We start from the raw sequence: 25,622 nt of genomic DNA, 5'->3' as shown, positions 1-25,622 counted from the left end.
ATTAACGTTTTAGTTACACCAAGATAAACGGTGTGCATGACATCAACAGCCGTTGAATTTATTATGTCAGGTACAAATAATGATAGAGCTGAGAGTCGTTTAATGCCATTTACTGTTTTGTTTTCTGCGATGGCTCTTTGACCTTCAAATATAGTTTCATTATGAGTTCTTCTTGGACCGTTAAAATTATCCATGTTAAATGGATAAACATGTTTGTGACCTTTGTTAGCCGTGAGATAAGTTTCTCCTCTCTGCTTACATTTTGAGCACCCATAGGCACCATTAAACTGGTGCATATTCAATACCAAACACTTTGCTGGTAGGTCACATGTACCGCATAAAACTACCCCTTTAACTAAAACTGGATTATCAAGATTTGGAACATCTATGCCAATTCCGGTAATTAAATATGTGAAAGTTTGATGAAATTGCTTCATGTAAGAGTTCATATTTGGCTTACCTTTCCCGTACGAAATATCACAAATAACCATGTTATCTGTGAGAGATCTTTTACGTGGTGGTAATTCATTTATTCTTAAATAAAGAGACCAAATAGAAAAGTTTGAAGAATTGAAAAGAGAAACGCCATCTGTGTTCCACATGAAGGATATATTTGATGGTTCCAATAAAAATCCCTCTTTCATATACTGTTTATATTGATTTCCATCATATATATCTTCTATATTGTCGAGGTTTTTTGGACTCTGTTAAATTTATATTGAAGGTCATTATAAAAACCATCACGAGAGAGCAGGGTTTTTAATTGCGATATAATTGATATTTCAATGAAAAGTGAAGCATCATTTTGAAAACACCTTTTCTTCTTGCACTTTGTACATATGTTATCTGGAGGCAATTCAGTTAAACAGATATTACAATATCTATGAATTTTAATTGGAAATTGAAACTTTGAGAAAAACTTTTTGAAAAAATAGAATGTAGAACTCAAAGAATTTGGCTTTAAACAATGAAGGTTGATAAGTAGAAGTAGGTCAGTTAAGGCAGCACCAGTTAACGAATGCCACATTGCAAATAGCAAAATGGCAAACATGCTTTCTCTAAGGCTTAAATTAATTCCAACATACACCGATTGATCATCTGGATTTTCATCTTCACAACTATCATCTTCGTTAGAATCATATTTGACATATCGCTAAGACTATTGTTATCAGAATCAATTATCGAGTTTCCACCACCTTGATTATCATTTTCAAATATTACTGGGTTTTCTTTGTCTTCGTCTTCTAAATTTCCATAACCATTATCTACCGGATTCTCATTTCGGTCATCTCGGTTTTCAACGGTATTATCAACATCCTAAGCGTTAAAATTTCGAATATTCCTAATTCCATTATTTGTGAGTTCAAATGTGGCCTTTTCGCCTTCATTGGAGCTTCCACTTGAATCTTCTGATACACTATCACTACTGGAAATTTTGGAGCTTGAATATTCCGATGTGATATCACTTAAATTATCTTCATTATTTATCTTACGTTGAATTAATCGTTTCTTAATTCGTTGTTTTGTTGAGCGAGACATTCTCTGAATTAGGTTTCTACTTCGCATATACTGCTTGTAACTACATTTTTTATTTAAATTCTGATCCATAACTTTCCGATTGTAAGACAATCTAGAGATCCAAAATAAATTTACTCTAATTTTACTATTGTAAATTTGATCCACAAATCCGATTACAGACCTGATCCTAACTTAAAGGAGTGATTTATGTGGATTTTGTTTTTAGTCAACCTTCAAAGTTCAAGCCTTACAGCATATTTAAAAGTAAAAATTTAAATACCACCCAAAATCCAACTACACTATTTTCATAATTACAAAAAAAACTTTCTGAGGTTTTATATATATTTATATAGTTTTATTATAATTATTTGATTATAATTTTTATAATTAAATCAGATGATTAGTTGTTTAGGTAAAAACAAAAATAAGAGACACGAATATAGTAATAGTAATCGCCAAAATCGCACCACTAAATAAATTCTGGAAGCACAGCTAAGTTCGTTTTTGACTTTTGGTATGTGCTTTGTCACCTTTGTGGGAAAAATTTATAAACCCAGAAAAACTCTTAGGTACGGTCAACTTTGATTATGCACTTTTAAGTACGGAAATGCGTTATTAGAGTTGGAATCAGCTGACCGCTCTTCGGGTTACTTTCAAGGTTCAAGGTTCAAGGTTTAATTCTGACTTGTACAAGAGTACACCCCTTTAAAATGGGGCGGCCTCATTTTCTTTTCCACGGTGAAGTACGCGCGTTCGAAGTTGGCCGTGTCTGTTCTCTTCTTCAGCTGGCCGGGATATTTTTTTGTTCCAAATGCTTTAGCCGCGTGGTCCGTGATCCGTTAATGTACGCTAGCGCTTTCAAAGCTTAATTTAGCGACTTAAATTTAATCAAAAAATGGATCAGGTTTCTTTAAATGTGAAAGACCTCTTAAGCCTTAGTAATTCGGTAAAGACTCTGTCTAATGGTAAAAATAATGATCATGCAAATGCCTTAAAAAAAAACAAGGCTTAGAAAAAAAGAAAACACGTGTTGCTCCTGAAAATGCAATTATCTACTGGGTTGAAGAAAAAAGACTACAATTCTTCCATTAACTGCAGTAAAATCCAAATGAAATCGATATGAAGGGGCACGTACCAAAATAAATTATGAAAATTTCAAGTAAGTCATACATATGAAATTTTTACTGATTATTTAAATTTAATGTAAATAGTGTTGGGTAATCCTAAATGTAAATTAAAGTTAGCTAACACGTTAATCTTTTATATGTGCCATAGGCGACATCCAATATCTAGAAAAAGAGGAACTTGAAATAGGCGTTAAAATCTGCGAAGAATCAAGTAAAATCACCAATGATAATTAAAAAACTTAAAAAGAGAAGAAAAAAGCTGAATCAATTAATTCCACAAATAAAGTTTTAAAATCCAAGAAACATTTGGAGACCGAAACACTTGAGGTAAGAGCAGAAGTTAATAAATTGGTTGGTGACATGCCTTCGGTCGTTGCACCGTGGAACCCTCAAATTTCCACAAGTAGTGATACTCAGACTCAAGTTAGTTAATGTACATTTATATTTTATATATTAAAAAAATTAGCTATAATTTAATTATAGTTAAAATTATTATGCGTAACAATAATTTGTTTTTTTTTAGCCGAATTCAATTTGTAACTCGACATCTGGAAATTCAAAGGTGATTTTTTTTAATATTATTTGTTTTTCAATTCGGACATGTTATTTTCTAAAAATTATATATTTGCATAAAAATTCTGTGCTGACACCTGAACCCCAAAAAACTAAAATTTCCAATGCTATCTCAAGCAATGTTACTGATATCAATACGGTATTTAAAATATCACTTAAAATTTGTTAGAAATATAAATATCTTAGTAATATCTAATTATTAATAGATCACCAAGGATAATCTTGCGACAATTTCATTACCAACTTTACAACCTATTAGCTCACCATTGCGACTCACAACGAACTTTAATGCCGCAGCTTCAAGAGGTGTGCCAAACTCCAGGATTAATTGTTATGATCATGGATACAATTCTAGTTATAACTCTTCACATGAAATGGAAAATTATTACTCTAAAGATTGTACGTATCCTTATCTATTTGAGATTAGTATTTTTCGTTTTTTAAAATTAATTTATATATAGATTACAATGAACATCAGAATTTTAACCCAATTTCTGCCATGTTTCAGACCAAATAAGGCCATATTACAGTTTTCGAAATCTGCTGGAATATATCTGCGTGCTAGCTGGTAATATAGGTGTCTAAACAACTGGTTGTGCAGCAGCGAAAATGGGAATCGTTTGGGCAGAAACAGGAATCGTTAGTTGGGTGTCTTCCAAAGAATCTTCATTCTCTTGTGGCCAAGAAAAACCCAATCCAACTTTCATTTGAGAATCCGTGATATATTCCATCCCAGTCACCTTTTCATCAAACTTGACATGTGGTGTGGTAGCTGTTGTATTGGTATGTAAGATGACGTAAACGCCATTAAACTGTAGTTAATTTATTAATTATAATAATGGTAAGCTACTAGCTGACCCTTCTGATCATTATCATAACTGGGGAGCAACTGGAAATTCATGCACAAACTATTGAATGTCTAGCAGTGACCTAGGTTAAAATGGTAAAGTTGTAGGGATGTTAATTTTCCGGAAAAATGAAATGCGGAAAATTTTCCGCAAATCGGAAAAATAAAAATTTGAAACATAAATTACCTTTTAAGGGTATTTTAATGTTTTTAACTTTTTATCGATATAAAAAGTCTAATATCAGTAAACATACTACAAAACATTAATAGCGTTACATTGTTAATCAGTTTAAACTAGTCTATAGGTTTAGTTTTACTTCCAGATTCGAAAAAATGAGGCGAAAATAGCGCTTTATTTCAATTTGCAAACAATATATTTGACAAATCATGGAATGCAAACTTTTTTGATTTTTTTCGGAAAAATACGGAAAATTTTCCGGAAAAACGTCTCGGTTATTTTCCGGAAAATTTTCCGAGCGGGAAATTTTCCTAGGAAAATTTTCCGACTTACAACACTAGTTATTATTCACAACACTCCCTCTAACTTAAACAACAATAAATTAAATTAATCAAACAGATTAGAGTATTCACATTAACCATTGCTGTAATCAGGAATTTGGTTAATCAAGGCACCGAATTAAAAAAACATTTAATTAAAACCTGATTATAAATTAACAGGGGCACTCCTTGGCTACACCACTGTGATAATCCATATATTGTAACTAAATATCTAAAGTTTGAAGTTGCAATTTCATTTTTTCTATTGTTGAAATGAAAATGATAGTTTGTTTAATTTTTACTAAACATTGACCTCTATCCCACCCCACAACAATTTGGGTAGTACGTACATACTTTATTTATATTGATAAGAGAGCTTCTGTTATAAAACATAATGCTTAAGAGCCTGAAGTTGCAGTATAACTTCTAAATTTTTTGTAAGATACCCCTTTTAAATATAAATAAAACAAAAGAAATAGATTACCAATTGTACTTTATTTTATTCCTATTGTTTCAATGTTTAAACCATTAGTTACTTTGTCTATCAACATTTTGTAAAAACGAGATTCATATAAGGCAAGGTTGCTTCGACGCGTTCGAGAACTTTCGCCAATATTCGAGAGACTAGTGGTATTGTAAAAGCTACGCGATCGTTAACTCAATCACAACATTTTACTTCTAAACACATACTGGAGAAACGTTGTCATGTAGTGTCATACTTATAATATTATGTTAATTGTAGTAATCGGTGGAGTGAGTTAAATGGTGGCAACAAGTTATCATAGTTTTCTACATCAATTTTTTACTTTCCATTCTCGTCAAGCCAATTTTTTGAAGACGGTCCTATATAATATAAATTGTTGTTGAAAGTCTCTCAATATTCGGAAGGAATGCCAAAAAAGAACATTTTTTGTCTTTGAGTTTTTCGCAAATCAAAACCAAAAATTTCAACGGACTATAGATCCTCAACCGTTGGTCGTAGAGCGATGACAATGACACTTTCTATATATGATTCAACCATCCTGAATCCGAAAATGACGGTTTCAGGGGCGTAATTCCATTATTAAAAAGTTGTCAAAAACGACATCTGGCATTACCACCGAAAATATTATCGCTATGAAAAAACCGACAAGTCCACGTGAAAGGACATAAAAATATTAAAAAATTGCTGCCGGTTACATTTTTCTATCGTTTACACGTTTCGAGAAAATTTTGTAAAAATGCAAAAACTCCCTTTGTCAAAGACTTTTGTAACAGACTGTACCTCCTACTTCTCATACGACCTTGTTATTGGTCCTTGAACGTTAATAATAAATTAGGTGGAAAACTCTTTAAGTTATTTGTTATTATTTTTGTATTATTGATAACCATTGGTTTAAATTTTGCCTAGACAAAATGAAAAATGACTATACACAATTTTTACTTCTCCGAGGGGACTTTGTATCCTAGGAGGGGTTATACAACCACCATGTCTGTCTGTGGGTCTGTCTGTCAGGTCTGCGAACGCGTTCGCATTTTCGGGTCAAAGGGTAATCACTGCGTACCCAGTTTCTTAGAATCAGGGAAAAGGTTTTTCCAAAAGCGCCCTCTTTTTGTCATTGGGTGTAGTATAATTTTTTAATCGGCCGGGATTCAAACCCGAGCCCTCTTGCACGACAGGGGAGTGTTCTACCGCAGAACCACGTGTCAAAAAATCATCTCGTAACTTTTCCGGTATTCTTATTGGCTGATTTGAATTTCTTTCACCGTTGATTGGACGGTCGTTTTGACTAGACAAATTTTTGTATAGTCAAATCGTGTCGATTGTGACACAAACGGCGTTCCATACTCACAGAAAAATTATCATGGTAATTTCAAAAGAATAATCCGATGTTTTCAATCTAATTGTTAGTCTTAAGGTATAAAAGATTTTAAAATAGGGTTGCCGTGATCCTATAAGAGGAAAGCGGATGTTATTACAAACGACGCTAGTTGAGGTACTGACCTCACTTTTTTACTTAATATTAAATAAAACGTTCTGTTAGGGTTAGCTATTTTGAAATGATGGCGCCACCTTCTCTACAATTGTTTTATTTCTTACCCATATTTGACAAGCGGGGATCAAGATCAACGAAACGGGCACTTCTCGCGGGGACTTCGTTACGAGCTGTAATGTTGTAAATTTACCTGTTGTAACTTGATTTATTAATACAGTTCATTAAATGTTTATTTCATTCACAATTAAGTTTTATTGTTAAGTAAACAACTTTAACAAAATGGCGACGGATATCAACGAGTTATCTCACATCGTAAAACAACACCTTTGTTTGGACGACAACGAAGCCGGCCATATTGACTTTTTTTCTCGGAGGGAAAAGTGAATCATAGCCTAACTCGAACATGACTGCCACAGTGGGACTATTTCCCGAACTTGATGTATCAACAACGCAATGGACAATTGATGAGGAACGTTTGAATTTTATTTTATTGCTTACGACATTCTAAAATGCAGCTACCGTAGTACCATTGAACAACGAGGTGAAAACCCAGAAAACGGCTGTTTTATTAACAGTACTAGGACCAAAAACCTATACCATTTTTCGAAGTCTTATATCACCCGCCAAACCTACAGAGAAGTCGTACGAGGAATTTATTGATGCACTGACGTTACATTTCGATCCGGTCCCTACGGAGCAGGTAGATCTAAGTAAATTTTACCAAACAAATTAAAAACCAGATGAGTCCGTGGCTAGTTTCATGTCATCCATTTGAAAATTAGGTGAATTTTGTGTATTTACGCGATCGACTTGTTTTTGGCATTAACAATGAGAAAATCCGAAAAATATTATTGCCTGAAACGGGTCTCACTCTTAGGAAAAATATCACTCTTGCTCAATCTATGGAAACTGTGGTTATATATCTATAACCGACCAAATTCTTTTAGTGGGAAATCGAGTCGTAGTGCCTGAAGCACTATGAGAAGAAATTCTAAGGGAACTACACAGTACCCATCAAGGCGTCAGGTCAATGAAAAAACTAGCTCGTTCTAAGGTCTGGTGTCCTGGAATCGACGCAGACTTAGATAAGACATCAAAAAGCTGTGAAAAAGGTCGCCAAAATGCTCCTATGCCACACAAACTATATTATCCTTGGATTCAAGAAAGTGAACCCTGTCGACGAGTAAATTTAGATTTCGCGGGTCCCATTGAGAATCACTACCTTCTAGTCACGGTGGGCGCCACTTCTAAATGGCTCGAAGTTGACATCAGGAAGAATACTTCATCTGCCACCGTTATAAATTGTTTACGCCAACACATCACGCATTTTGGTATCATGGACACTTTGGTGAGCGACAACGCCACATGCTTTACCAGTGCAGAATTTCGCACCTTTCTAAATCAGAATGAAATCGCACCACCCCCTACCTAAACTTCTTCAACCCCCCTACGGACATTTCCTCAACCCCCTACGGACACTTCCTCAACCCCCCTACGTAAACTTCCTCAACCCCCTACGTAAACTTACTCAACCATCCTAACGTACACTTGCTCAAATCCCCTACGTACACTTCCTCAACCCCCTATGTACATGTTATCAACCCCCTAGTTACACTTCCTCAAACACCCTACGGACACTTCCTCAAACACCCTACGGACACTTCCTCAACCCCCCTACGTACACTTCCTCAACCCCTTAACGTACACTTGCTCAAATACCCTACCTACACTTCCTCCAATCCCCATACGTACACTTCCTCAACCCCCTACGTACACTTTCTCAAACCCCTACGTACCCTTCCTCAAACCCCTACGTACACTTCCTCAACCCCTATACAATTACTTCCTTAAATCCCTACGTACACTTCCTCAACCCCCTACGGACACTTCCTCAACCCCCTACTGACACTTCCTTAACCCCCCTACGTAAACTTCCTCAACCCCCCGAAGTACACTTCATCAACCTCCCTACGTACACTTTCTCAACCTCCTTACGTACACTGTCTCAACTCCCCTACGTAAACTTGCATAACACCAATTAAACACTTGCATAACACCAATCAAACACTTGTCTTATAGTTGCTGACAAATATTTTGCACTGATTATTTGATATCGAAAATAAACGATAAGCTTAGGCCTTATTAATAATTTTTCTACTGTGTAAGAAACAAGTTCAAACAACCAAATTCATAACGAAAAATCGTATAATAAAATTTTTATTGTAGTGATATAGTGGTACAATTAATAACGAATCAGTTTTCTTTTTGATTCAAAATTAGACAAAAAAAATTTACAGGCAATTTGTAAAATGAAATTCAAAATTTCAACAAGATTATTACTTTCCACAATCCTCATTGTTCTTTACCTTTGCCCTTGCTCGAGCTTTTAATTCTATTGGTCGCTTGTTTCAACCATTCTTTAATTATCTCTTCAATATCCGTTTCCTGGGCTTTTATATAGCAATTGTTTACTCGTACAGCACCTTTAAAATTTAAAACATTATGGTCAATTATAATGATTTAATTAATGTAAGCAAATATAAAAAAATCAAAGAAGTATTCTTACTAATTACTAAATCTTGGTCATTAAAATCTTAAATAACAACACGCAAGAGATGTTCCCATTAAAAGTATTAAATACGGAAATTAACTCTTAATTTCCATTTCTAATCAACAAAAATAAAACTGCTCTCTAGACTACACCCAGGGCCGGATTAACCAATAGGCCGAATATGCCTGGGCCCAGGGCACCAAGCCTACTTTATCCGTGGCTCTGCGCTAGAACGCTCACTGTCGTACAGGAGGGCTCGGGTTGGAATCTCAGCCTAAGAAAATATTATACTACACCCAATGGCAAAAAGAGGGCGTTTTGGGAAAACACTTTTCCCTGATTCTAAGAAACTGCGTACGCAGCGAATACACTTTGCTCCGAAAATGCGAACGCGTTCGCAGCTCAGACACACAGACCCACAGACAGACAGACACGGTGATTGTATAACCCGCTCTAGGGTACAAAGTCCCTTCAGAGAAACACGTGTGGAGCACGTGTAATATTGATCCACACGTCTATTCCTCTATAATAACATAGTATTCATCAAATCTGCATGTGCTGTTGCTAACTGGGTAGTGAATCTATTCGAGGAACTGACGTATAGCTCATATTATTTTCACTGGGGTCAACTTATTGGACGAGGAAAAAATTTAATAAATTGCCTCTCGAAAACGGCGTAACGGTTCTTTCTAAAATCTGAAATTTCTGTCGATAGATTTATAGATTAAAAAGTTTTATCAGAACACTTCCCGGGCTGCCTTCTACCACGCTATCACCAAAGTTTGACTTCTGTATCGATACAGATTTATCTCACTGGACTTTTCAGTGGCAAGAGATGTTCTCACTCGCGAAACACTGTTGCCCTCTATTTGCGAGTTTCAGAACTATTAAACATAAAATTTTCAAATATTTTATTTTACGTTTTAAATAAAGGTATAAAGTGTTTATTTAATTACTTAACGCTTTCTAAATCGCCAAAATTGACCTTTAAAAAATACCACGCTGGCTGGTTATAAATACATGTGGTGATTCTGTGGTCACGTGATGTTTTATTTGCCACTGAAGTCGAATTCAGCGGGCCCTTATGAGATAATCGTGAATCAACCCCATCTCCAGTTGCTACGGGACGTAAGCGGGAATTGAAAATCGGCCAGAGAAGTGTCCTTCAGTAATTCGTCCATGAGTAGATAATGTTATCCGTGCTTCGTTTTCTGGTGTTCCAAGTAAAGTTGTCTGGTTTTCAAAATTAAGGTTTTTTTTGTTTTCGGTGCAACGTTGGCCTGTTATCTGAGCAAATAAGTTTGATTGTTCAGGTAGAGTTGTTCGGATTTCGGTGCAGAATAGTTTGGTTTTCTGGGCAAAATTAATCATCTCCTTCCGTTGAGAAGCTTTTTCGCCTACGTTGTTCAGTTTTAATGTTCAACGTTATTCAGATTATACGTCAAGACTAGCAAACAACAGTATCACCTACATTTTCAAAACCCACAACTAAAACTACTACTCCTGCAGGGTGTTAAATACTTTTCTTGCAGCTGGAGCTCATTATAAACCTCGGAATATACCCATTGATCTTAAATGCTACTTTTCCATTAATTTAAATTATTAAATTTGCGGATTTTAATGGTCTACGTTCATATCCTGGTCCGTTTACTTATAAAACGTGTCTAGAAGTTTATTTTTATATGCCAGGCTTTAATTATTTTGTTTAAATTGAACAATATCCTTTCACGGTTTTTCGTGATACCTCCCATTATATTATATAACGTAGCTGACAGCTATGAAGAGATTGAAACATGTTTTAGAAACTGACCTTTTTTATTTTTAAATTAAAAACCACGAATTGTGTTTTTACCAATAACACACTGTGTTTTTGTTCTTTTTGAACAAAACACAGATTTTTCTAACACTGGTCCCTGACTATATTGGCTAGCCAAGGGTAAACAAAACAAAGCTTTAATGACTTAGATCGATTTAAACTAAATTACAGAAATTAATTAGTTTAAACATCATTCTTATGCAGTAAAATGTTCATTTCATATACTGTTACTGAAGTATATTTGATTTATTATTAAATTTCTAGTTCCGAAATAACTTCTTATTTTAGATAATTAAATATGGAGATGTTTTCGGCCGGTACTATGGTGGTTACTCTGCCACCTTGAAGGGCACCAAAAACGAGATCAAGTTTTATAAGAATTCTTTAAAAACGATATTTTTCCAAAAACACACGGCATCAAGGATAAACTTAAAAATATATCTCGGAATTTCCGTACAGTGATAGTTCATTAACTAATTGCCTAATAGAATAACCGAAATTAGGTCGTATGATTATACTTTTTTCGCCCAATTTTAATGTTTTACGGGAATATTTTACCATGATTTTTTTATTACACATTTATTTTAAATTTGCGCGAAGATCAACAAGTTTTAGTAAATTAAATTAAAATAAGAGGCAATTTTTGTAAAAGTTCTTGGTGATACTTGCTCGTTTTGAGAAATACACTATAAGGAAATTGAAAATGCCTAATGACTTATCTTGTGCATTTCCGTTGGTGGTTTTACGGCATACCTTCACGGAATCTATTTTCACCAAAAGCGGTCGCCGTGCTTCCGCACTTGTACCATAATAGTAGAGGATAACTAAATTTGAACATGTAAATCCAAGATGGCCGCCAAAATGACCCCAATTTGTTTTCAAAAAACCAGTTTTTGACCTTGGAAAAAAAGTCGAAAAACATATTTTAATTTTAACCCTAAATTTGACCTTGAAGATGATCCTTGACCTCGACGCTTGACCCCTGTCTACAACTAATAAGCCTCGGTCTATCACCCCAACAAGTTTGAACACGATCGGACAAGCTCGGACCGAGATATCGGCGGTAATGTTTGAACGCACCGTCTACTTACGTTTATTTACTTTTGTTATATTTTTTTTTATTTTTTTCGTTTTTTAGCCATTTAAAATGCTAATTAGTTAATTGCGAGATGGGGAAATGAATTCGCGACCTTCGCTTTATAGCCTTGACAACTTTTGGCCCCACCCAAAATACGTAATTAACGAGTCTAAACTGTCGATAAACTATTTCTATAAATGAAAATTATTTTTACATATAAAAACCAAAAGATATATGTAAGCGTAAGACGTCTCAAAAGTCGAGCTCTTTAAAGGTTAAAAAATGAAGTTATTTATGGGGAAACCAGAAGTTAAATGCAAATCGCCTAACGAGAATCCTTGTTATTATGATGAGCCATGTCGTAAACACGCTTTTAATTTCTTTGGTAATTTAAACTTTAGTGTTAAATGCTGGGTTTGTCAAGAACAATATCTTGACAAGACAATTTTTAAACAACACTTAATGGATCACTTATCGAGTAGTTATAAAAATCAAATTAGTATTGATGTTGGCGATTGTCTTCATTCAAAGAAACCAGAATATACAACCAAAGAAGAAATATTAGACGATCAAATTATTGATTATTTAAACGAGTTTAATGTAAAACATCGAGAATGGTTAGATGGGTTTGTTAATGATAATGGAACTCCAAAGAAAATTCATCGCAAAAAAAGACGATTGCTATTAAGACTTTAAATTCAACAATAAAACCAAACGTTGTATTTCCACCGGACTTTGTCATGCCATCTGATGAGCAGATGGAAGCTACTATCTTTTTTTTTTCAAGAATATAGTAAAATAATCAAATTTTAACTTCTAATCAAATTGAAACGCCCATTGAAGTTTTGGAAAATCTTGAAAAAACTTGTCAAATGATTGAAAATATGTGAATAAATCTGATTTTTTAATAAATATATTGTTCTTATTTTTCCTACGTAAAAATAGATATTTTAACTCTTTCGTGTTAAGGTTTAGCGTGGTAGATTGGTAGCGTTGCAGGATGTTAATCAAATATTTTAAAGTTCGACTCCAAAGCTTTTCTATCTATCACGATAAATCTTTTTATTAATATAAAACGAGATGTCATTATAAAGATGTCAAGTTTCGTAGTATTTCTACCTTCGAACGCGTCACCCGATATATATCCAGAAAATACGCCTTCTACCTTTAAAGTACATTTATCAAAACCTTTAAATTTTAACAATGAAAAATGGGCTTGCGCATTAGCAGAGATAATTCTTCCTGAAACTTATTCGAATATAACAAAGGAGTATTCGCATTTCCAAGTAGGGCACGTGTCAGATGTTATTTCGCCCGAAGAAAATGAATGGGTAATATTAAAATTGAAATTCTACCCACACGTTACGAGGGTGATGTAGATCGAAATAAGAATACTATTCCTACATCTCTTCAAAATAATATACTTAACGAGTTTGCTAAAAGTATTGAGGCCAATCAAAGACTTAAAGGAAAAATTAAAATAAATACGGTAAAAGTAGATGAAAACGAAGCTAGTTCAAAATTAAAAATACAGTTACAAAAAGATGTTCAAGTAAGAATACCTCAAGCATCGCCCCTTGCTTCCGTTTTAGAATTTCGAGAAAATGATTTTGTCGACAGTAATTATATTTCAAATTATCCACTTTCAAATCATGCCAAGAATATTTCGTTATCTTACGCAACAAATTTTATCGAAGTGCGAGTGAAAAAAGCGTTAATTGTGAATAAATTTCCACAAAAATATTTACCACGACAAATTCCAGTAGAAGAAATTGAAATACAACCCAGGAGGAAGAACAGAAAATTAACAAGAAACCGCAACTAAATCTAGAAGTAAAACAAGAAGAAAAACCAAAACTTGAGCCAGAACTAAATTTAGAAGGAAACTTAAAACTAAAGCCAGAACTGAATTTAGAAGAAAAGCCGAAACTGAAACCACAAGAAAATCTAGATAACATGTTACCAACAGAGTCTTTAATTCAAAATATTAATGAAGACGTCAACTAACCAGAAGTTTTAAATCCTTCCGAAGAAAATAATTCACCAAGTTCTCTTCCAATAGCAATTAATCTACCGTCTCAACCTGTTATTAAACCAATACAATGGAATAATTACGCGATTGTGTTTGAGGTAGGCAGGTACGAGGGAGAAAGACAATATAATAATGAAATTCAACCGTTCACACTACACTTAATTATGCGTGATTTATTAGAGCGATGTAAACCGAGACAATTTGATGGATTAAAAACGCGATATCGGCCGATAACGAAGACAATTTATATTTTAATTTAGAAATACCAGAAGGGATGGAAATTAAATTTCAAAATCCATTAGCAGATCTTTTTAAAATTCCACCAGACACAAATTTTACGGGTATTCAAAAATTTGGCCCGTTAAATAATTTAAATAATATTACTTTTAGTTCGCGCAACTATTTTATCGACATACGTATTGAAACTACAAAACATCACAATTTGAGCAAGAAGAGTGGGCCTTCTACTCCGTGTCAATTATCCAGCCTTTTCTATTTGAAGGTCAGAGGTGATATTGGAAATCTTATTCCATTATCTCTACATAGGCAATTGAAAAACGAAATTCAAATTAAACCGGTTCGAAATTCATAATGTAATCAAAGAAATAAATCGAGGTCATTACTTAAGAATTTCATTCCCTCGAGACCTACAGGCGGCATACACCGGGCCCTTAGCAAATATTTTTAATATAAACGCGCCAGAATTTCAAGATGGGGTGATTAGCAGTCAAAATCCTTTAAAAGTGTATGAGGAAAATTTTGTGTCAGACGAGGATCCGATTATAGATTTAAGATATAATAAAAATATTCCAATTGAACCGCCTAATTGGGAATATGATAGTTATACGTTTGAACGAAATTATTATGAGGCTGATAAGGATTCAAGCGGGAATTTTGAACCCTTATCCCTTCATTTTAAAATTTTAAATGAACTTAAAAAATATTTTTATTCACATGTCTCGCTTAAGGCTGGATTTTTTATTTTTAAAGAAAATGAAAAATGTTATTTTCAAATTGAGTTAATGAGTGGGTTGGAAATTAAAATATTCGGACCTCTAGCAGAACTCTTGCAAATTGAGTACAAAATAGATTATATCTCCTCAGTTTATAAAAGCACAGCATTAGACCCTAGGGTTACGAATAGCGGTACAAGCCCATACAGGTTTGACCAGAATATTAAAGCAAATGTGTCTGTGATCCGACAAAGACGGTTCGTTAGACACATGCCAGTTCTTGATTTTATCTACGACATTTACTGTACACAGTGTGAGATCACTGACCTCTTTTCTATTAGAAGTAACAAAAGTTGGTACATTGTTCTTACTGAAAATGTGAAGTCTGGTACTAACCAGATATTCCATTAAGTCGTTACCACGCTGGTTGCAGTCTGAGCTGCCTCAGATTTCATGGTGCGCATTAGCATCGCAACCGATGACCAGCCTCCCCCCCGAACTCTCACAGTAGTTGACCAATCTGGTCACCCCCTGTGAGGGGGGGAGAGCATCGTCGTATGGTAGGTATGCCGATGCCATAGTAACCTCTCCACCATCCGTGATGAGCTTTACCGCGGCAATATCCCTGGAGGTGTGCATTGAGAACGGAAGGGCATGAATGCCCTTGCGTGTCAGTGCACAAGCCCTGGGTGTAGCAGAGTTATAATCATAGAATATATTACCTGCATTTTGGAGACCAAGTATCTTTCCATTGGCAGTCCATGGCTCCTGTATGAGAGCGACGTCGAAGCTCTCCTTTGCAAATCTCCTACAGATAACTAAAGTGGCTGCCTTGCAGTGGTGCAAATTAATTGGCGGCACCTTTACACTCATCTTGGTTAAGGTGAGCTTGGTTGCTGGCCTTAGATTATCTATTCAGACACAGTGGTGGTTGTGGAAACCCCAACACACCCACCGGTCCGACTTACATCCCTAGCCTGACCCCCCCTGTTGCACCCTCCAGTGGTGCAACCTCTTTAATCTCGTCAGTGTCCGACATGTCAAAGGCCTTTAGCTCCTCCACGAGAGTATCTTCCATTGGAATGTCCTCTCCGGAGTCCCCGCCAGCCAGAGCCTCATCTTCCATCCTTCAGATCTCCAAGGCAGAGGGTTCGACTGAACCACCCTCCTTTACAGGATCCACCGGAGCTGTCGGGTCAGGTTCATGAAGTATCTTAAAGATACCACTGTCCAGACCCGTTTAGGCTCGGTGTCCTGCCTCCTTGATAACCTTAACCGACTCTCCATCCACCTGGAAGATCCAGCGGATGGCAGTTGGATCATCGGATTTATTAACGACCTTCCAACATAGCGTATTTAGCGCGTTGTTGTAGGTCCTGAGTCTACGAAGGAGGACATTGCCATCCTTGGTGTAGACGTCCTTGGTGCGGAAGGCTACCTTGAAGGGCTTCGGTAGGTCGACGGCCTTCATTATTAAAAGCCGCGACCCCCCGGAGACCAATTCCTTCTGGTCAAATCCTCCCACCTACCAATCTGCTGTAAACGCATCCCTACAGAGGTAGTGAATGGTGACCCAACCAGCTGAAAGTTCCCAAAACGAGGTAGAGGGTCTCCCGAAGGTTATCCATCTATCCGCTTCAGGATCTCACGCTGGATGGTGCCCATTTCCACTGCGGAGATGGTCTTCACAGGTTAGCCTTCTTTAACGATGGCCATCTTTGTGGAGCTTAAGGTTTCACTAAAGGTTTGGTCGTGAGACTTCACCTTTTTGGAAACCTGAGACTGGGAATCGTTGGAGCCATTTTCCCTGGAACGTTTGGAAAGTGATGGCGGGGGATCGTCCTTACCAGAGACCTCCTCCTGCATCAATCTTTCCCTGCGGCGTCGATTCCGCTTCACCGACTGGTTCTTGCCAGAGGCAGACCCTTGAAGGCTAGGCCAGGTTCTTGTAGGGGTAAGTTCCCCCTCAAGGTTAGAAACAGGGGGGGGGGGGTAACATCCGAAGAAGAAACCGCCCCTTGCTTTGGGTTGGGTCGTTTCGAACCCTCCCCTTGCTTTGGGTTGGGTCGTTTCGAACCCTCCCCTTGCTTTGGGTTGGGTCCTTTCGAACCCTCCCCTTGCTTTGGGTTGGGTCCTTTCGAACCCTCCCCTTGCTTTGGTTTGGGTCCTTTCGAACCCTCCCCTTGCTTTGGTTTGGGTCCTTTCGAACCCTCCCCTTGCTTTGGTTTGGGTCCTTTCAAACCCTCCCCTTGCTTAAGGCCGGATTCTTTCGAACCCTTGCCCGATTTTTGGTTTCTTTGTTTGTTTTTTTGTGTTTCCATATTTGGTCCCACGAGAAAAGAGGAAAGTAAAAAGTCGCCGCCCTTAATCCTCTGTCCGGGCGGATCGTTCATGATACCATATTTACGCTTCCCCGGTACCACAGCCCTCAGCACGATACCTCACACCTTAGCTTAAGGAAGAAGCAGAGCCTTAGTTGGCCAGCATGAAGGGTTTCCCCTCCACCTGTTACTCCTTTCCACCACGAAGAGGTACAAGGTTGCAGTTTATGGAAGGGAAGAGAACAGTTTAAAAGATATAACTATTACATGTTTGTTTCAACACATTATACTTTACCATAAACATCGCCTTAAGCCTTAAAAATGTTAAGGCTTAAGTTTTTTTTTGGTTTTATTTGAACACTGTTGCGCCCACAATCCCCACTGATGTGTTCACAACACCGAGTATTAGAGAACCATATTAACAATTATGTCAATCATACTGACAAAGGTGCCGTAGGGGTTAGGCAAAAAACTATGTGGCACATGCGCGGGTGAAGTTACACGTTTTCTTGCCACTAGTGAATTTTAGAGATTTAAAAGGTCGATGTCGCCCAAGATCCAACCATGCAGTTGATGTGCCGCTCAAAACACGCAAAGGGGTTTTTCACTCCTATAAAGGAAAACCAGATTTTACGGACCCTTATATATAACTCTTCAAGATGTTCAATTGCAGGGTCATCCATGGATATTATTGGCCGAAAATCCTGTGTTTGTGGTAGAAAACTTAGGCCGGTGCTAGTCCAGGATTTAGGGTATCTTGTAGTGTAGTAGTCTTTGAGTCCTTTCAACTTTTTATAAACCGAGTTTCGAGTCCCAATCGTGCCCACTAATTATACAAAGCTTTATTAATTGAAATCTTAACACGCCTGCCCTATAATCTATTTATATAAGAATTGTTCTATGAATTAAGCATTTTTCTTACTTTATTAAAGTTTATTTATATTTCTAACTTTAGGAAAATATATAATTATTATCACTTAATAATAAGACTAATCCGTAAACCAAGCGCAACTCTTAACGCTTACAACAAAAACCAATCGTCCCCGTAGCTTTCGTTTTTGGTTAAATTTTGAGGTCATACTTTCAAAAGCCATGTAGGTACAAAGTGTAAAATCGAGGGAAACTCGATCTAACAGTAACAGTTGCACGTTCTAACCCTTACTAAAGGGCGCCCTCTGTAGTTTTAGTTCAGGGTTACTGATTTCAAGGTAAAAATGGAATCGAATTATCGCTAAGCCTAGGCTCGAGTTCCGGATGCCAGACTTTTTAGGACTGAAAATTATCCCTATATATTGATCGAGTACTCGCACACCAGGGGCGTATTAACCATTAGGCAAAGTAGGGACCTTGCCTAGGGCGCCGTTTTTCTAGGGGCACAAAACTCTGATAAAGCCCCACGGTCCATGTACTTGGCTTGCCCCCTACTCAAAATGACGCTGAAAAGATTTGGGGAAACTAAAATATTTTTATTTATTTTTTTAAAAACCGTTACGCCCCTCCTTATCTGACCAATGCCAAGGGGCGCCAAATTTGTCTGTGCCTAAAGGCGCCGAAAGGGTTAATCCACCCCTGTCGCACACTCATTAGAAAACGGTGTGAATTGGTTCAAAACGATTAGGCCTCGTTCAAACGACTTTTCGGAAACGTTTGGAATCGATTTCAGGGCTTTTTATGAACGCGGCTTTAGTTAATTTCCTACAATGGGTCTTTAAGATCTTTCCATAAAATTAAATAATACAAAATTGAGATAAAAATGTTTTTCTAATATCGGAAATTGGTTCCCCACAAAATATAAGGTTAAGTGCGAGCTAAATGTTTACAAACAAAACAGTTCTATCTATTAAATCCATAAACAATTTAGGAGGGTTTCACCTTAGCAAAGTAAAGAAATTAAATTTACCATAGAGCATTTGCTCCTTTCACTCTATAAACCCGTCTTTTAATTGGTGTCCTTTTTCGAAACGCTCGTCCAACAGGATCTAACACATTTAACCTTTCTCGAATTCTCCATCTTTGTACACGTAAACCATGACTTCTTAAGTATCCAATGATGTAGGTTTAGCCGATATTTTTTATTTCGGGTTAATATGGTTAAGATATTTTGGTCGAGAGTTTCATTTGAAATTGTCTCGTTTTCTTCAATTTCAAGATACTGACGATGGGAAAACAGTGTTCTTACATTTACTCCGATAAAATCGGCTGTTCTGGCCCACGAAAATACAAGATTAACTCTACAGAAAATTACTTGTTCCTTAGTGACGTTATACTTTGGGCGTCCAATTGATCCGTCGTACAAAACTGGGCATTCAAAACGTGGTTCGTTAGTTGTAATTTCTCGGTAAAGTATAGACTGTAATTCGTTGGCCAACGACGTCAATCCATTAAATAAATTATATACATCTTGTATATGCTCTTCCATTTGCTTGGAATTATTTATCAAATTATTATGTTCTAGCGTAGTAGCCATACCAGATAAAATTCTTGAATGTTCTTCAAGGCTTCTCTGGCAAACTTCTATAATGTTGATATCATCGGAATGTCGATTTCTAAGCGCTTCGTCAAACGCGTGTCGTAATTCCAAAAAATATTCTTCAATGCCCTTACATTTAGACAATCGGAAATAACTTAAATAAGTTTTTACGTATAAGAAAAGCACTACGCCATAGTCTAGTTAAAATGTCTCCGTTAAACAAAGCAGTTCTCTCTAGTTTCTCTTTTAACAGCTATTAAAAAGGTGACTGTAAATTGAACGGCAGCTAAGGGATAAGAGGTTACCCTCTTTCCACGATAACCGAGGGGCAGGTCACTTCCTTGATTAACGATGCACCCCTCAAAAAATTAAATCCGTTTTAATCATGATAATTTTGATTAAATTCAATTTAATCACGATTGTTGATTAAATCATGTTAAATTAATTAATAAAATGTTTAAATCTGATCTAATCATGATGCAATTATTAAATCTGATCTATATAATACTGATTCAATGATTAAATCTGATTTAAATGATAAAATCATGATTAAAAAGATTAGATCATGATTAGAATAAATAAATCTCGTTTAAATCGTGATTAGAGTGATTAAATCGTGATTAGATTTTTTAATATTGATTACCCTGATTTAATGACGATTACCTTGATTTAATCATTTACTATGATTAAGACGCACCCAAAATGGAAATGACCTGCCACTCGACGATAACAGCGTTAAGCCACTGGTATGATTGGAAAGAGGGGAAAAATACCTATCGATCGACCCTCCAACTGAAACTCTGTCAAGTGTCGTTGAGGAGATATAGGAGTCCATAAAAAGTCCGTGTAACTTAAAGGGGCCGAAAAAGCCACTTTATGCGTTACCAGTGTTAAGAAACTAGTATGATTGGAAAGAGGGGGGGGGGGAATACCTGCGCAGACGAACCTCTTTGAATTGTCGTTGATGAGTTATGAGTCCGTAAAAATACCAATGTCTTTTGAGGGGGATGAAACCCCCTTTGAATAATACCAGCGGCGCGCCACTGACGTGGTTGTATACAAGACACTCATACCTATCGAATGGCACCCTAGCTAAATTCCTATCAGGTGTAGTTGAAGAGCATTTGAGATTTCGAAGGAGCCGTTACGCGTTTGTGATTTCCCTACTTACGCGAAAAAAAATTCTAAGTCCATACTTTATATATATATTTTTTTTAATAATCAGCTAGGCTAATACCCATGGCACCACCATAGGTCAAATTCATCAAGCGACTTTTGACCGGGTTACAATGCGTAGGAGGGTGGTGGCAAGCCCTGCATGCCACGAGATCGAGCCAACAGCTCCCTACACTAACTATTACCGTTCACCTCGACAAGTTTTTATTTATATTTGTAAATTCTGTACTTTATACTAGGAAACCTCATACTTTATACTTGGAAACCTCATACTTTATATTTGTAAATTCTATACTTTATATTTGTAAATTCTCTACTTTATATTTGTCAATTCTATACTTCATATTTGTCAATTCTATACTTTATATTTGTCAATTCTATACTTTATATTTGTCAATTCTGTACTTAATATTTGTAAATTCTATACTTCATATTTGTAAATTCTATACTTTATATTTGTTAATTCTATACTTTATATTTGTCAATTCTATACTTTATATTTGGAAACTTCATACTTTCTATTTGGAAACTTCATACTTTATATTTGGAAACTTCATACTTTATATTTGGAAACTTCATACTTTATATTTGGAAACTTCATACTTTATTTTTGGAAACTTCATACTTTATATTTGTAAATTCCTTACTTTATATTAAAGTTTATAATCTTTATTATAACCGTTCATGACCTAGAAATTTGTGTATATTCTATTTTATTTTTCATATTCCATTTCCCCATATAAATCTATTAAAATCAAATTCATTTTGTTTTTTCTTTTATGGAAAATCTTTGAAATTGAATACTTTGTGTTTTGTACTCAAAAGTTTTCAATTTAATTAAAATATTTAATTTTATAACAATTTATAAGGTTTGAATTGTGGGGACCATCATTTTTGCCCCATAAGTGACATAGGTCCCAGTGCTGTATGGAAAAATCTGATCGATGTCCCCACTTGTAATGTAGTGCTTACACACATAGACAGACAGACAGACACACATACACAGTGATTGTGTAAACCCTCCGTGGGGACTTTGTAAGCTAAATAACTTAAATTAATCATCGGGAACGAAAATTAAGGTTAAACAAGTTGGAAAGCCAAAATATACCTCTCCTCAGAAGCGTTTTTAATTTTCAGTGAAGCGTAACTGTATCCGTGGTTCTGCGGTAGAACGCTCACCTGTCGTTCAAGAGGGCTCGGGTTCGAATCCCGGCTGATTAAAAAATTATACTGCACCCAATGACAAAAAGAGGCCGCTTTTTTAAAAACCTTTTCCCTGATTCTAAGAAACTGTGTACGCAGTGATTACCCTTTGCCCCGAAAATGCGAACGCGTTCGCAGCCCGGACAGACCCACAGACAGACAGACAGACCCACAGACAGACACGGTGATTGCAATGCCCCTCCAGGGTACAAAGTACCTTCGGAGAGGTAAAAATCTCAAAACAATTCGGTTAAAACCTTAAAAATTATCTACTTCATAATTACGACTTTGCTCTTTTATGACGTCAGAAGAGGAAACTAATATTTATATCCTGGTTACCCTGTTTCCTGTAAAACCAGTCGAATAACATTGCCTAGCAAAGCTGTGTTGCCCAGTGGGCCATTGATTTTTGATTTATCGAGACAGGTGAGCCGATCCTGGAAGAACTGCAATACCAGGCCAACCCGTGGCGGAGCTGGAGCAAACTACGACCTCTCCGCTGTCGTCCAAAACTAAGTTTAATATCTTTGGCCCCGATGGAACCCGTATCAGATATTAAGGTGATAAGAACAGATATTGAAATTTGTTTATTCCAGTAAACGAAAAAACATTACATGGCCGCAGTTGGCAAAGAAAGCTTACTAAATTTAAAAAAGTTGAATTTGAAAAATAAGGGAGAAGTGGTTCACTTAATAGTGGCCAAAAAACAAATTTCGTGTCAATTGTCGTTAACTGAGAAATTATTGCAAAAAGGTTAATTAGCAACCCGTAAAGATTCTCAAGACTGCAGCGTTCCTTTAGCTGAAGAACTATATCGAGCGATACAAAGCGTCGAAAGCGACCTTCTACAATACATCGAAACTACGTGGCCAAATATTGCAGGATTTCAGAGTGAGGAACTATGAATTTCCTTTCAGAACAGGGCATTGAAAAGTTTCGCAAATCCGTTAGAAAAATAATGGTTGACAAAAGACTTATTTTTAAGAAATTAAAAAATTTCCAAGTAAAAACAGAACAAAGAAATTTATCGTTTTTACATCTTTTTTGCAAGGGTAATGTAATTTTAACTCTTTAAGATTATTTAATTTTTTCTCAAAATTGCGTAAAGTGATTTTTTTATGTCTCAGCTTTATATAATTCGTTTTTACGTAACAAGTCTCCGGTGTTTTTTGTACAATACGTAAGGATGCAAAATATATAATAACTTGGTAAGCCAAAATTTACCTCTCTTGGGAAGAATCGTACCTAGTGGTATCACGGGCAGTAAATTAAGGAGACAGGTTTTCGATACCCTTCCACAGTTCATTTATTTCTCCCTGCGTATCAATCAGTTCGAGAGACTCCAAGGGAGTCTTGCAAGGTCGTTTCTATCAGTAGCGAAGGACTAAATATGAACCATTTTTTCCACGATGGCCGCCAAGATGGCCGCCATAACACCCCCCAAGACACCCCCCAAAATATTTTCCCAAAACCAATTTTTGTCCTTGGAAAAATCGAAAAACATATTTTTGTTTTCAAATTTCACCTTGATGATGATCTTTGACCTCGACGCTCGAGCACTGTCTACCACACAATCTTTTTTTCCAAGATGGCCGCCATAACCCCCCCAAAACACCCCCAAAATATTTTACAAAAACAAAATTTTTGTCCTTGGAAAAATCGAAAAACATATTTTTGTTTTCAAATTTCACCTTGAAGATGATCTTTGACCTTGACGCTCGAGCACTGTCTACCACACAACCATTTTTTCCAAGATGGCCGCCAAGATGGCCGCCATAACCCCCCTAAAACACCCCCAAAATATTTTCCAAAAACAAAATTTTTGTCCTTGGAAAAAGTCATATTTTTGTTTTCAATTTCACCTTGAAGATGATCTTTGACCTCGACGCTCGAGCACTGTCTACCATAGAGAAGGACTAAAACTTAACCATTTTTTCCAAGATGGCCGCCAAGATGGCCGCCATAACACCCCCCAAGACACCCCCCAAAATATTTTCCCAAAACCAATTTTTGTCCTTGGAAAAAAACATATTTTAATTTCAATCTCAAATTTCACCTTGAAGATGAACTTTGACCTCGACGCTCGAGCACTGTCTACCACCCCTAAGCCTCGATCTATCACCCCAACAAGTTGGGGTGTCACTTTTTTCGTTTTTTCGCCGTTTAAAATGATAATTAGTTATTTGCGAGATAAGGAAACCTTCGCTTTATATCCTTGACAAGTTTGTCTGTCACGTGATATCCAACTTACCCCTGTTGAAAATTAAACTTTATTTACTTTTTGGAAATAAATAAATAAACAATCAATACATAGTTTGCATCCCTACGTCATCAATGACGCAGTTCCAAGTATAGATATAAGAACCAAGAATAAATATTTAATTTGAGCTAGAATGAACGGTTCTATGCCGCCATTTGGCCGGTGTAGATTTCTTAGTAAAACGGGAGGGTTAACAGTTTCAATCGTCTGTTTGCGGATTTTAATTATTTTCAAATGTTTAAGAAATTAGTTTCACGTTAAAAATTGTTCGAGTAGTTCAATTACCAAGGGAGAGCGAAAATTGTTTATTTTATTCGATAGCGAAGGTAATTGTAAAAAGGATGACCGCAAAGGCCTAACTTTGATAAGCTTTGTCAACTTCTTTTTGTAGATATTTCTGTCGTAATTTGATATTTTATTTAAATAACCCGGCCTTAGAATCTTATCTGACTTTGTTTAGGGCCCATTTAAATTTTTAAAGCATAAATCTAATTAGTTTTGTAGCTTTGACGAGATTACCAGCAAAATGGCTACCTATTTAGTAGCTACGCGCGAAATGGTTTGAATTTTTGATCGCCCTCCCAGTTTCCTTGGAGACCATAGGCCCCTCCCTTCGGTGCAAACTATGTATACACATTTTAAAACAAATTACAATGGGGCTGGTCAATATCCGCCCGAGATATAGCCCCTTATGTATAACCCCGGTCGAAATAAAATACAATTTAACTTACCCCTGTCGAAATAAAATACATATTTTAAAACACAACAAATTGCAATAGGCCTGATTGGTCAATATCCGCCCAATAACTTATGTTTTACCCCTGTTGAAATGAAACTTTATTTACTTTTGGAGATAAATAAATAATACAATAACGACATAATAAACAATCAATACATATTTTAAAAACACAACAAATTACAATGGGGCTGGTCAATATCCGCCCGAGATATAGCCCCTTATGTATAACCCCGGTCGAAATAAAATACAATTTAACTTACGCTGTCGAAATAAAATACATATTTTAAAACACAACAAATTGCAATAGGCCTGATTGGTCAATATCCGACCAATAACTTATGTTTTACCCCTGTTGAAATGAAACTTAATTTACTTTTGGAGATAAATAAATAATACAATAACGACATAATAAACAATCAATACATATTTTAAAAACACAACAAATTACAATGGGGCTGGTCAATATTCGCCCGAGATATAGCCA

General features: G+C 36.2%; 1 non-coding gene across 1 annotated transcript; it reads right to left on the bottom strand.

Annotated features, from left to right (window-relative positions):
- Window positions 1–22,560: 22,560 nt before the first annotated feature.
- Window positions 22,561–22,750, bottom strand: LOC149930889 (U2 spliceosomal RNA). The gene has a single exon (XR_016476572.1). It is a non-coding gene; the product is annotated as a U2 spliceosomal RNA (small nuclear RNA).
- Between the last annotated feature and the right edge of the window lie 2,872 nt (window positions 22,751–25,622).

This window comes from Leiobunum rupestre, chromosome 9 (assembly GCF_980474605.1).
Source record: "Leiobunum rupestre chromosome 9, qqLeiRupe1.1.hap1, whole genome shotgun sequence".
Classification (NCBI taxonomy): Eukaryota; Metazoa; Arthropoda; class Arachnida; order Opiliones; family Sclerosomatidae; genus Leiobunum; species Leiobunum rupestre.
The sequence above is the reverse complement of the archived record's forward strand: the minus strand, read 5'-3'. Positions and strand labels throughout refer to the sequence as shown.